The sequence below is a fragment of the Hyperolius riggenbachi genome, chromosome 2, assembly GCF_040937935.1.
Source record: "Hyperolius riggenbachi isolate aHypRig1 chromosome 2, aHypRig1.pri, whole genome shotgun sequence".
NCBI classification, from domain to species: Eukaryota; Metazoa; Chordata; class Amphibia; order Anura; family Hyperoliidae; genus Hyperolius; species Hyperolius riggenbachi.
This window is the reverse complement of record NC_090647.1, coordinates 279601120-279614954: the sequence shown is the minus strand read 5'-3', so window position 1 is coordinate 279614954 and position 13835 is coordinate 279601120. Positions and strand designations below refer to the sequence as shown.

General features: G+C 44.5%; 1 protein-coding gene across 1 annotated transcript in view; it reads left to right on the top strand.

The window, feature by feature from the left end:
- The window catches only part of RPS6KB1 (ribosomal protein S6 kinase B1), an 83982-nt gene that overhangs the window by 1120 nt on the left and 69027 nt on the right, over positions 1-13835 (top strand). The window lies entirely within an intron of this gene.

Genomic DNA, 13835 nt, shown 5'->3' with positions numbered 1-13835 from the left:
GCCGCGGCCGCGATTTCGATCGCGAAAATAGAGAAAACTAAAAGGCATAGGGTAACGCTTTAGGTGTCGTCAGAAAGAGGAGAAAGAGAGCTTTAAAATGATATCCATCAAGCCATAGTTATATTGTATTACACAGGCCGACACTTTCCCCAGTGTCAGCAGCTCCATTCTGCTGAATGCAGCTGCTGACTTTGACAAAAAGTCGCCCTGTGTAATACAATATAACTATGGCTTGATGGATATCATTTTAAAGCTCTCTTTCTCCTCTTTCTGACGACACCTAAATCGTTGCCCTATGCCTTTTAGTTTTCTCTATTTTCGCGATCGAAATCGCGGCCGCGGCAATTTCAATCGCGAAAATAGCGAAAACTAAAAGGCGTAGGGTGGCGGTTTATATATCATTGGAAAGAGAAAAAAGAGAGCTTTAAAATGATGTGCATCTTTCCATAGTTTCTGCACTGCTCGGAGTCCCTTTAAAGCGGATCCGAGATGAAGAACTAACTATAACAAGTAACTTATCTATATATCTTATCTAAAGTTTAGATAGTTTACATAGCAAATCTAGCTGCAAACAGCTTCAACAGTTTATTATTTATTCCTGTGATATGACAGCAGCCATGTTTTGTTTGTCACATTACACACAGGCAAGCTGCTAACATCTCCAGCCTCCCTCCTCCCCTCTGCCTCTGAAATCTCTGGCCGGTAACCTCCCACTGCCCAGACTGAGTTCCAATCAACCCTTGCTACAGTGCCAAGGCACTCTGAAAAAACTGTGGGCGAGGCTTGTTTAGTGTATAGGGAATTGGAGTATTAAAACAACAAAAAACAGTATTTGGCTTGAGGAATGCCCTATAAACTATATGTAAGGAACACAATTATGCAATGAGTAAAGCCCCATCTACACCATGGGACATTGTAGCGATCCGGCGGCTCGATTATCCGCCGGATCGCCTCTTCTGCGTGCCCGCCGCGTCCCCGCTCGCGCCGCATTCGATTCCGCGCTCGTGCCCGGGGATCGAGCAGGGAATCGGCGGTGCGGAGATCCGTCCTGTCGGATCTTATCAATCGAGCCGCATCAGCGGCTCGATTGATAAGGAGCATCGCGGCCGCATCTACGCGTGTAGATGCGGCTTAAAAGTTTTTCTCGGATCCACTTTAAAGGGAAGGTTCAGGGACACCTTGAAAAAAATAAAAATCGATATCCACTTACCTGGGGCTTCCTCCAGCCCGTGGCAGGCAGGAGGTGCCCTCGCCGCCGCTCCAGAGGCTTCCGGTCGTCTTCGGTGGCCGACCCGACCTGGCCAGGCCGGCTGCCAGGTCGGGCTCTTCTGCGCTCCAAGGCCCGGCACTTCTGCGTCCCACGCCGGCGCGCTGACGTCATCGGACGTCCGCCGAACTGTACTGTGCAGTCGCAGTAGTTCTGCGCCTGCACAGTACAGCCCGGCGGACGTCCGATGACGTCAGCGCGCCCGCGTGGGACGCAGAAGAGCCCGTCCTTGGAGCGCAGAAGAGCCCGACCTGGCAGCCGGCCTGGCCAGGTCGGGTCGGCCACCGAAGACGACCGGAAGCCTCTGGAGCGGCGGCGAGGGCACCTCCTGCCTGCCACGGGCTGGAGGAAGCCCCAGGTAAGTGGATATTGATTTTTATTTTTTTCAAGGTGTCCCTGAACCTTCCCTTTAAGACTAGATAATGCAACATTTCATGATGGTGCGCTGCGTCGGCCTATATAATCGCATTGCTAACTTAATGTAATTGTATTCTAATGGTACTATTCACATCGGTGCAACGGATCTGTTGCAACAATGCATTGTGCATTTTAACAGTAGCAGTGTAGCATACTTTCAATGTACTGTATGCTTTACTGTACGTGTCACACTGCAGTCATAGTGTGCAATGTGACTTTAGCCCTCTGTCATTCTGTTTTTCCAGAGAATGCAATGCAACTCCCATCTGTGAAAATAATAATAATAAAAAGTAGCTTTACTCAATCCAATCAGATAAGCAATTAAAGAGACACAGAAGCGAAAACAAATATATGATATAATGAATTGGTTGTGTACTATGAATAATTACTAGAAGATTAGCAGCAAAGAAAATATTCTCATATTTTTATTTTCAGGTATATAGTGTGTTTTCTAACATTGCATCATTCTCTAATATGTGCAGATTACACAACACTCTGCATTCAAAATGATTATTTCAGAGCAGTCTGTGAACTAATGACCTCTCCTCTGGCAGATAAAAAGTAAACTGTTTACTTACAGTTGAGATAATAAAAGTCAGAAGACAGCCCTCTCCAGACTTTGAAAGTCGTAGAGATTAATGGCTTTTTTGCATAGAGATAACAACTGGAGTTTCTTGACTCTTCCTGTACTGGAAACAATTACACTGATGTATTTGATCTTAATCAGTGTTCTCCCCAGGCTCTTTTAGCCGGGTGCTCCACCCGGCTAGTTTTGGTGAGCACCCGGCTGTCATATACTCACCTCCTATGCTATAAGCAGAGTTGCGCAAAGAAGCACCAGCCCTCCATTCTCTCATAGTGCCCCACTCGGCTACTTTTTTATGCCACCCGGCTGGAAAAAATTTCTGGGGAGTACACTGTTAATGTTTTATTTCTTAGCTGTGCTACACATACAAATCATAATATCATACTTTTTTTTCGCTTCAGTGTCTCTTTAACATTTCATTGATGTAGCATTGATCAGGCAGTAATTATTTTTGTCTGCATTTTGCCATTTAGTTTTAATGAGATTACATCTGGAATCTAAAGGGGCGTGCGCACGCCGTATTGTTACAAACAACGGGTCCGTCAGACCCTACTGCGGGTCGGTCATTCTGACGACAGTAGTACGTGCGTACAGGCTGTCGGCAGACTGATAAGACTGTTGTTGACTGATCCGCCGGGCGGTCTTATCAATCTGCCGACAGCCTGTACTCGCGTGCCACTGTCAGCAGAACGACCGCCCTGTGGGAGCGTCTGACGGACCCGTCGTTTGTAACAATACAGCGTGTGTACGCGCCTTAAAGCAGGAGGATTAGCCATACTATGCAAGGGAAAAAACACATATATAAGTAGATAAATACTTGATCTACTTACGTAACACATGTATTGTACTGTCCACATTTTGATTTCAGTGAATTTTATATAGTAAATTAAGAGAATTCTGTTCCTGGTGGGAACCATGTCTTTTGCCAACAGTTTGGGGCTAAATACTGATATCATTTCTTCCCTTAATTTTTTTTCTTTTCTCCTCCAATCGCTGAGTCACCTCAGCTTTGCTTGTAAACACAAGTGAGCAGCGGATCATGTTTCAGCTAGCCAGCTAGACAGGGAAATAAAGGGAAGAGGAGGAATATATTACAGGGAGTGCAGAATTAGTAGGCAAGTGGTATTTTTGAGGAATAATTTTATTATTGAACAACCATGTTCTCAATGAACCCAAAACACTCATTAATATCAAAGCTGAATATTTTTGAAAGTAGTTTTTAGTTTTTTAGTTTTATCTATTTTAGGGGGATATCTGTGTGTGCAGGTGACTATTACTGTGCATAAATATTAGGCAACTTAACAAAAAACAAATATACCCATTTCAATTATTTATTTTTACCAGTGAAACCAATATAACATCTCAACATTCACAAATATACATTTCTGACATTCAAAAACAAATCAGTGACCAATATAGCCACCTTTCTTTGCAAGGACACTCAAAAGCCTGCCATCCATGGATCCTGTCAGTGTTTTGATCTGTTCACCATCAACATTGCGTGCAGCAGCAACCACAGCCTTTCCAGACATTGTTCAGAGAGGTGTACTGTTTTCCCTCCTTGTAAATCTCACATTTTATGATGGACCACAGGTTCTCAATGGGGTTCAGATCAGGTGAACAAGGAGGCCATGTCATTAGTTTTTCTTCTTTTATACCCTTTCTTGCCAGCCACGCTGTGGAGTACTTGGACGCGTGTGATGGAGCATTGTCCCGCATGAAAATCATGTTTTTCTTGAAGGATGCAGACTTCTTCCTGTACCACTGCTTGAAGAAGGTGTCTTCCAGAAACTGGCAGTAGGACTGGGAGTTGAGCTTGACTCCATCCTCAACCCGAAAAGGCCCCACAAGCTCATCTTTGATGATACCAGCCCAAACCAGTACTCCACCTCCACCTTGCTGGCGTCTGAGTCGGACTTGAGCTCTCTGCCCTTTACCAATTCAGCCACGGGCCCATTCATCTGGCCCATCAAGACTCGCTCTTATTTCATCAGTCCATAAAACCTTAGAAAAATCAGTCTTGAGATATTTCTTGGCCCAGTCTTGACGTTTTAGCTTGTGTGTCTTGTTCAGTGGTGGTCGTCTTTCAGCCTTTCTTACCTTGGCCATGTCTCTGAGTATTGCACACCTTGTGCTTTTGGACACTCCAGTGATGTTGCAGCTCTGAAATATGGCCAAACTGGTGGCAAGTGGCATCTTGGCAGCTGCACACTTGACTTTTCTCAGTTCATGGGCAGTTATTTTGCGCCTTGGTTTTTCCACACGCTTCTTGCCACCCTGTTGACTATTTTGAATGAAACGCTTGATTGTTCGATGATCACGCTTCAGAAGCTTTGCAATCCTTTTGCAAGTGCTGCATCCCTTTGCAAGATATCTCACTATTTTTGACTTTTCTGAGCCTGTCAAGTCCTTCTTTTGACCCATTTTGCCAAAGGAAAGGAAGTTGCCTAATAATTATGCTCACCTGATATAGGGTGTTGATGTCATTAGACCACACCCCTTCTCATTACAGAGATGCACATCACCTAATATGCTTAATTGGTAGTAGGCTTTCGAGCCTATACAGCTTGGAGTAAGACAACATGCATAAAGAGGATGATGTGGTCAAAATACTCATTTGCCTAATAATTCTGCACTCCCTGTATAGATAAAAAGAACCCCCAGCATGCAACTGATTGGCAATGGCTATTAAAGCAGTAGGATTAGCCATACTATGCCAGGGGAACACGCACACACACACACGTACACACACACACACACGTATGTAGCTGCAGGGGGAAGAAGGTAAACACACAAATGATCTCTTGAGATTCAAAAGGAAAGCTGTATACAGCCTGCTTGTGTATGGATGTATTTTCTATGTGTGGACGTACTGTACATCAACCTACTTCTGGTTTTGGTGGCCATTTTGTTGTTTGGTGGGGAGCTGCAAAATTGTGACAGGGGAATAGGAGATGTCCCCTAACGCACTGGTATGTTTACTTTTGTGCGATTTTAATAATAGAGATTCTCTTTAATACACTCAGAGCAGTTGCTGTTGAAATTTGATTTTTATGGTGACAATCCCGCTTTGAGTCCTCTATCATAGTGCAACGTTAAAGTCGCACGTTAGAAAATGTTTCAACGCATACTAACGCGCAGCAATGCTCAGTCTGTGCGACATTCACAGTGCACACATTGCGTTTGTGTGTAGCGTTATTACAAAGTTCTGCATGCTGTTTGTTATACACGTTATTAGCTGCGTTGGACTGTTTGCACATGCTCAGTAATGACTTGGAAGCATACTTATCATTGCCTGTATGCTGTACTGTATGCGACGATAACGGGGCATTAAGTTGCGCTGCGACCTATTTGGGGCGTTACGTTGTAATTTGCGTTGCGACTTTAACGTCGCATCAGACCGCAACGTCCTACTGTGAAAGAGGCCTAAAGCTACCTCTGACTTTGTACAGCTCATTGCATTACAGACATGTCAACCCTCTTCTGTTCCTTCCTGAGCCTAGTATCACAACACGTGATATTTGTACCCCAGTACCTGCAGGTTCTACTTGACAGTCAACTCATGATAGTAAATTTTGAGATTAAAAAACAATAAAACTTTACCTAAACAAATCTGAATAAGTATTAAACTGAAAAGCATAAGCGACGGTTTGAAACCATGTATGCATAATTATAGAGTTCTCTGAATAAACATTAAATCAAACCTGTAACATGTCTAAAGAATAAAAAGCAAGATACTTACCTAAGTAGAGGGAAGCCTCTGAATGGTCCAGAGGCTTCCCAATGCATCCACAAGCCCACTGTAATTGCAGATGGTCCCTTTTAACCAGGGGTCAGAAACATTTTTGTCTGAGAGCCACAAACGCAACATTTTAAAATGTGATTCTGTGAGAGCCATATGTTTCAAACTGGGACAGTGGGCATGCGCAGCAGGCGGCTCACGTCCTTGTTGCCATGGTAATGTGTATACAGTTGATCCGCTGGGCAGCGGAAGTGTCAAATACATCTTCAGCTTCTCTTGGGTTTCATCAACCTCAGCAATTTCCCCAAGAGACAGACAGGAGAAATACCAAATTACAGCTTGTACAATTAGCTAGCTGACTTGGGGTTTGATTCACTTTGTACGACGAGATTCCCGCACTTTGGCCCAATAGGCTGCCTGTCAAGTGACAGGCAGCCTATTGGGCCAATCATAGTGTGGGGATCTCATCCTACAAAGTCACTGGACCTGACAGGGTCCAGAGTGGGACAGTTGGAGTAGCTGTTAGTTTTGGTGGGAGTGTGAGTAAGTTAGTAGTGCATGCTACAGCAGTAGCATGCCTACTTTGAAAATGTTACTTGCGCTGCCACACTAAGCTGTACTTCTTGAACAGTGTAGCTTAGTGAATTAAGCCCTAACTTTGAGCCAGAGGTAGCCATCAAAAGAGCCACATCTGGCTCCCGAGCCATAGGTTCCCTACCCCTGCTCTGAACATATACGATAAGAGCTTGTTGGATATGTTCTCTTGGGTGTGCCCGTAGCTGTGCATTAGCAAGTACAGCCTCGCCTGTGCAGTTAGCCAGGCTGCTTGTCCATGAGTGGCTTCGTGCTACTGTGCAGGTGTGACGTAGTACTGCCGCGCTCATACATAGAGTGGAGCAAGGCGGCAAACAAGATTATGGTCTTGGCCAGTGGCGGTGGGGTTGAGGAGGACCTGGGAAGCCTCTACATCATCCAGAGGCTTCCTGCTTATTACAGGTAGCTAACTTTTTGTGATGGGATGGGACATGTTGCAGGTTTGCTTTAATGTGTCAGGGATACTTGAGATGATGTCAATCTCAAGGGGGTACATGGCCAACACTGTCATTTATAAAGGGGTACATGTTACAATGTTAAGAACGACTGGTCTAGAGTGACTAAATACCAATATGCCTGTCCAATAATGGTTGTCCAAAATTGTAATTTTTAATGACATTTCCCTGTATAACCAAGCTGTTTGACTCTCTGCCAATCAGTGTCTTCTGCTTTATGGAGAGGGGAGGAGGGATGATGAGCAACAATGGGCTGCTAGTGCCTATGCCTGTACATAACTATAGCAATCGGGCATGGTTTTCCAGCCTACCTGACCTAATGTGTTATGAGGGGTGACATCTGAGGACACGTGAATGCAATGGGAAATGGTGCCCAAAACAATATTTGTTATTGTATTGGAAAACTGAGTTTCAAGTGTTTACATTCTCTAGTTTTTAATATGAGTCCGTGTTCCCTTTGAATCAAACAAACCTCCTGCTTAAGGATATCGCATAATGTATGCTTAGTTTTAACACAATAATTCTTCATTCTAAATGGCCAGAGTTTTGTAAACGTAGAAGTTAGATGGTGGAAAGGCGTGTCATGTGTGTCCTCATTTTAGTATAGTTGCTACTAGTTTCTTGTTCTCCTTGTGCTGCATTACTTCAGGTTTCCTTATTTTCACCACTTTTATGTATGTGAACCATAAGAAAATTAATAACATGCTAGTAACAGTATAGCAAGCAGTAACATGATGGCATGAGGTATAAAATCATCCTCAAAAGCATTACAGGATACATCCAAGGAGATAAAAAGATCTACTTACCTGGGGCTTCAGCCAGCCGCTGGCAGGCGATTTTTTTTTTTTTTTCCTTCGGTGCAGCTCGTGTCCCGGTATCCCCTCCGTTGCGCTGCTCCCGATCGCACTCATGGCCTGGATCATTCAGCACAGAACATTCCAGGCCACATCAGTGCGAGCTGTGTGGCCACGTGCTTGAGCAGGCACAAAAGATGCTGACCTAGCGAGGTTGACATCTCCAATGGAGGGAAAACCGTGACACCGGAGCTGCAGCAAGGGACATACCGGCTGCCAGGGGCTGGATGAAGCCCTGGGTAAGTAGATCTTTATTTCCTCGGACCAGTCCTTTAAGGGTGAATATAAATGCATCCACTAATGTGGACATCTGCACACATGCTTAGTTCTTGCCAAGGTTGCTCTGAATGACCATGTCAGCTGAGTTTAGTATAGTGTATGTGCGCACCTTAAATTCTGTGCACAAACTTGTTTTTATAAACGGTTTCTGAACAGTTAATAGTTTTATTTTCCTTTTCTCAAGTTGCCTACAGGATTTGATTCTTACAGCAATTTGGGGGCTGAGTGCTGTACAGACATCTCACGTGGGTTTTCCTTTGGGGAGGAGGGATGATGGGGTGATGCACAATGAAGTGGCTGTGGTCAGAAAGGGTAAGGAGGAAAATGACGCATTTAGGGTTTGCTGTCATTTAAAAATACAGCATTCCTTGGACAGTAGTACACGTTCCATTTCTGGCTGAGATGAACACCTTAACTGAGCTCAAGCTTTGGAGAGATTTCCTGTTTAAAGTGCACCTAAACTGAGAGGGATATGGATGTTTCCTTTTAAGCAATACCAGTTGCCTGACTCTCCTGCGGATCTCTTTGGCTGCAGTAGTGACTGAATCACACACCTGAAACAAGCATGCAGCTAATCCAGTCTGACTTCAGTCAGAGCACCTGATCTGCATGCTTCTTGAGGGGCTGTGGCTAAAAGTATTAGAAACACAGGATCAGCAGGAGAGTCAGGAAACTGATATTATTTAAAAGGACAAATCCATATCCTTCTCAGTTTTGGTTCCCTTTAAGTCTATAAATAGCTATGTGCTGCTTACAGATTGAACTGGATATTCTGTATGATGGGAATGATGGGATGTCTTATTTAGGGCCTGTTTCCACTACATCCGAATTTGCTGCATTTCCACACATGTGAGTTGTCAAAAGAAATAACTTACACGATGAGACTTCTCCAATTGGTGCCAATGAAAATGAAATCTTTATTTACTCAGCTGAGGACCTTTTCATGTACCAGCATTTAAAGGAACCACAAGCTAGCAGCAGCTTGGCTAGTCAGAAAAGGTGGGAACTTCCTTCCTCTGTTGATCTTTATACCCCAGTTAATATGCTAAAATATTCCTCCCCCGGGCAGTCTGTTATCCCATGAGTCCAATGAGCAGTGTCCAAAGGAGACTGGACTTCTTCTTTGGGCGGGTTTTTTCCTGTGTCCTTCAAGAGACTTCCTGTAAAGTTAACTTCCACTTTAGTGAAATGATGTCAGAAGTCAGAACAGTTTCGATTCTTTTAAAGAGAATTCAAAGACATGCCCTCAGAATCTGGTTCAGGGCCCGTTTCCACTATCGCGAATCCGCATGCGTTGCCCGCATGCGGATTCGCACAGCCAATACAAGTGGATGGGCCTGTTTCCACTTGTCAGTTTTGCTGTGCGTTTTTCTGTCCAGGATTTTTCTGCATGGCACAGCCCTCAGAATTTGCCTGCGTGTGGAATGCAGGCGAATCGCACGCAATGTATTTAATAGGGAAATCGCATGCGTTTTCCCCATGCGTTTTTGCCGCGAATTCGCATGCGATTTCGCATAGGTACCCATGTTAATTCACACAGGCAGTGACATGGTTAAAATCGCATCACCCTAACCTATGCGAAATCGCGGCAAAAAACGCATGCGGAATCGCATCCGCATGCGATTTGCCTGCGGTGATTCGCCGGCGATTCCGCAACGCTATAGTGGAAACGGGCCCTCAAACTGCTTTTCCAAAGAATTATTTCTTTGTGCCGTCTAGAGCAGAAAGGAGGGGGGAGGTGTCCTGAAACAGAGACACTACAAAGCAATAACTGTATTCTGCATACACATTAATTTTGGTTACATTGTGTAATTCCTAAAACAATACTATAATCATATTCTTAAAGTGTCACTCTAGCACACTGGTCTGATTACATCAATGTGGTTCTTATAGCCACGTGGGAATATAAAGGATATACATATGATTAATTATAAATCTTCATTAATTCTTTCCACAGAGTCAGATGGGGAATGATGCCTATTTGGTAAATAAGCTTGTCATCCGGATTAATTGCCGGTGCAATTTAGACGGCATGCTGCAGTTTACCGCAGCATGCATCCAAATCCCCATAGCTGTGCATGACACAGATATAGTGGTTTGGCTGTGGCTTCACAGCACCATGGGTTATCTACTATTTCCCTTTTCAGCCTTGTCACACTGAACTGTCCTCAGCCAATCAGCAAGGAGCAGGCATGTGGGAGGGGAAGAAAGGAAGATAAGATTCATTACAGCAGACACATTAATGATTATTGGAATGCTTGCAACGCAGGGTCATAATGTAGACTACATAATTAACATGGCTGTCAATCCCTCTTTTAGATTGCTGCTTTCACACCAGCTGAATTTGACTTGGGTGACATTAGGATTTTTACATAGATTACAATACTTGATGACATTACTTTTTTGGTGAAAGACACACTGCATAACTAGTGAGCAGAGAGTTAGGAGGCAGGTTTTTATGTTCAATAGTTTATCAAACAGGATAGAGGCAATACAGTATAATCTTATTATAGTAAACTACCTCGCCAGGTCCTGGCCAATGTCCATTATAAGTCTATGGGAGCAACTCCTGGTATAGTAAACACAGATATAATAAAACCTGTTATAGTAAACGTTTTTTGGACCCTATGTGATGCTGACCCTGGATATAGTAAAAAGTGGGCAGTGCATGTATTATATGTCAGTGTGAAACCCATGGACAGCTGCTTTTTACAGGCTGGTTGTAGGTGAATTGATACCGGATAACATTTTGTAAAACATGAAGAATGGCACCGGAGCTGTATATACAGTACTGTACAAATAAGCAGCCTTCCTCAAGGAAAAAGAGGGATAGGTGAACATAAACAAGAGGATGTACCGTTACTACTTCCATGTTGCAATCACTGATAAAAGTATCTTCACAGTCCTCCCACAGGATTGTACACACTCCCTGGTATCTCTTCCTTTGTTAGCGATGACGCTCCTGGTAGCGTGTGGAGCGCAGTACAGGATACTTTCACTTGTTTTGCAGATCAGAGCAGGCCTACTCGCTTTAAGACTAAGAAAAGTGGAGAGCAGAGTGCTAAGTAGAGCCCATGGTGGTATCGGAGCCACTCACATTACAGGTGTGAGTGGTTTATCATGATTGGCTGCTTTTTAAAGAGATACTTCATGATTGACTCAAGTGTGAGCAGAAAGTTTTGCAGGATACGTGCTGCAAGTCCCGCTTGCGGAGGTATCGGAGCCACTCACAGGAAGCAAGTGGCTGCCTCTATTCGGTGACGGCAGCAATTTTTAAGGGGCTCTGGATACAGTACCAGCAATTTGTCCTGTCTGGCTAAGCAGCTCTAAGGTTTACTTAAAGAGACTCTGAAGTCTTTTAAAAATCCTCGTTTTATTACAAAATCCTGTTTAACATATTTGCCCTACCTAAACCGCCGCAGCCCCACCATTGTAATCTAACTAAATCCCCACAAACTCCTTGGGAGGCAATCCGGGCAGTGCTTCCGTGAGAGCCAGAGCTATGAGCCGCAGCTCTGCCTCTCAGCGCGTCTGTCAGCCCGGATCGCTGCCTCTCCCCCACCCCTCTGTCTTCCTTCACTGAGAGGGGCGGGTAGAGGCGCCGCTGAAAGACGCGAATGGAGGCAGAGCTGTGGCTCATAGCTCTGCCTCTAACAGCAGCAAAATCCACGACCAAGAAAGTCGTGGATTTTGCTGGGGAAAGGGAGGGGGGAGCTAGGGGAATTTAGATAGATTACAGCCGCAGGGATGCGGTGGTTTAGGTAGGGCTAACATGTTAAACAGGATTTTGTAATAAAAAAAGGATTTTTCAGAGTCTCTTTAACCTTGTAGTAATGTGCAAGTGCTTGTACTGTACCTTCAATAGAAAGACAGTGTTAAGGCTGCCATACACTAGTCGATTGCCACCAGATCAACCAACAGATAGATCCCTCTCTGAGGGATCTATTGGCATCCCATACACTGCACACATATTTTGAATCAATTTCAGCATGAAATCGATTTACAACCTGTGGAACTGCCGCCTGCCTCGCCACCCTCATGACATTCTCCTTTCTTGATCCCCTGGCCAGCAGCAATGATATTACAAGCAGAAGTTCAAACAGTAGAGGGCGCTCTACTGTTTGAACTTGGCCTTCTCACAGGACGGGACAGGAAGTGAAGAGGAGATGGAGAAGAAGGCCAGCCGGAAGAAGGGACCTGGGTACTCGTGCCGGCGGACAGGTGATGATATTGTTGCATCAACTGACGCAGAATTGAACACCGCTAACAACGTGCTCCTGACCTGCCGGTGATCAAAATCTTCCGCCTGGGCAGATCGACTGAATCGACTGATTTCTGATGGAAATCGATCGATCGGTCAACATTTGCATTAATGATTTCATAGCAGCTTTGATCACAGTGATTGAATCTGCTGTATATCGATGGGAAATCGACGTAGTGTATGGATGCCTTTAGTCCTTTGCCGCAGTGAATGTACAAAGGCAGACTGGACGATTTTTAGGACAATTTCTGATATAGTAAACCACTTTTCCTAGTCCCTTGGCGTTTACTATAAAGAGATAATACTGTACCAACATCACCAATTAAATGTTTCCATGTTTATGACTGTGTACGATTAAGAATGTTCATATTCAGAATAACCGCTTACAAAATAGAAAAACCATACGTATAAGCATGCAATATTAATATAAACCAATTGACCTATTCAGTTCTAACGTGTTAATTATATGAATAGCACTCTGCTGATGCTACCAAAAAATGTATCTCAATTACTCACAAATTCTCTGCATTTCCAGGATATTCCTGGTGATGTACAGTTTTTTTTTTTAAGAATACATGATGGGAGCGCGCTGTGCTTGCGCAGTTCAGGGAGAATTGAACAGCGCAAGCACACAATTCTTCCAGCGACTTGAGCGGGATCACAAGTGGTGCACATGCGCAGAAGATCCCAAGCTGACCACGGGTCGCAATGTTCTGGAGGGGAAAGCGGAACCCTGGCTCAGCGTGGAACCTAACAGACTTTTAGGGGCTGGAAGAAGCCCCAAGTTAGTGAAACTTTCTTTTTTTCCCCCACATGTACCCTTTAAAGAGCAACTTAAGTAAGAAGAATATGGAGGCTACCATATTTATTTCCTTTTAAAAAAAATACCAGTTGCCTGACAGCTCTGTTGATCTATGTGTCTCAACACCAGAAACAAGCATGCAGCTAATCTTGTCAGATCTGGCAATGTCAGAAACGCCTGATCTGCTGCATGCTTGATCAGGGTCTAATGCTGGGCACACACGGTAGGATTATTCCTTATCAATGGAGCCGCTGATGGCTCGATTGATAATTTCCGACAGGTCTGATGACCCGCCGGATCGATTCCCCGCTTGATCCCCGCGGGCGGACAGTAGCGAGGAATCGAGCGGAAGATAAGGAGCGCCCGCGGGGACGAGTGGGAATCAATCCGGACGGGGACGTGGCGGGAGTCGATCCGGCGGCTAATCGAGCGGCCGGGTCGACTCGTGTATGCCCAGCATCAGGCTGAATGTATTAGAGGTAGAAGATCGTCAGGATAGCCAGGCAACCGGTATTGCTTTAAAGGAATTAAATACGGCAGCCTTCATATCACTCTCACTTCAGTTGTCCTTTAAGGCA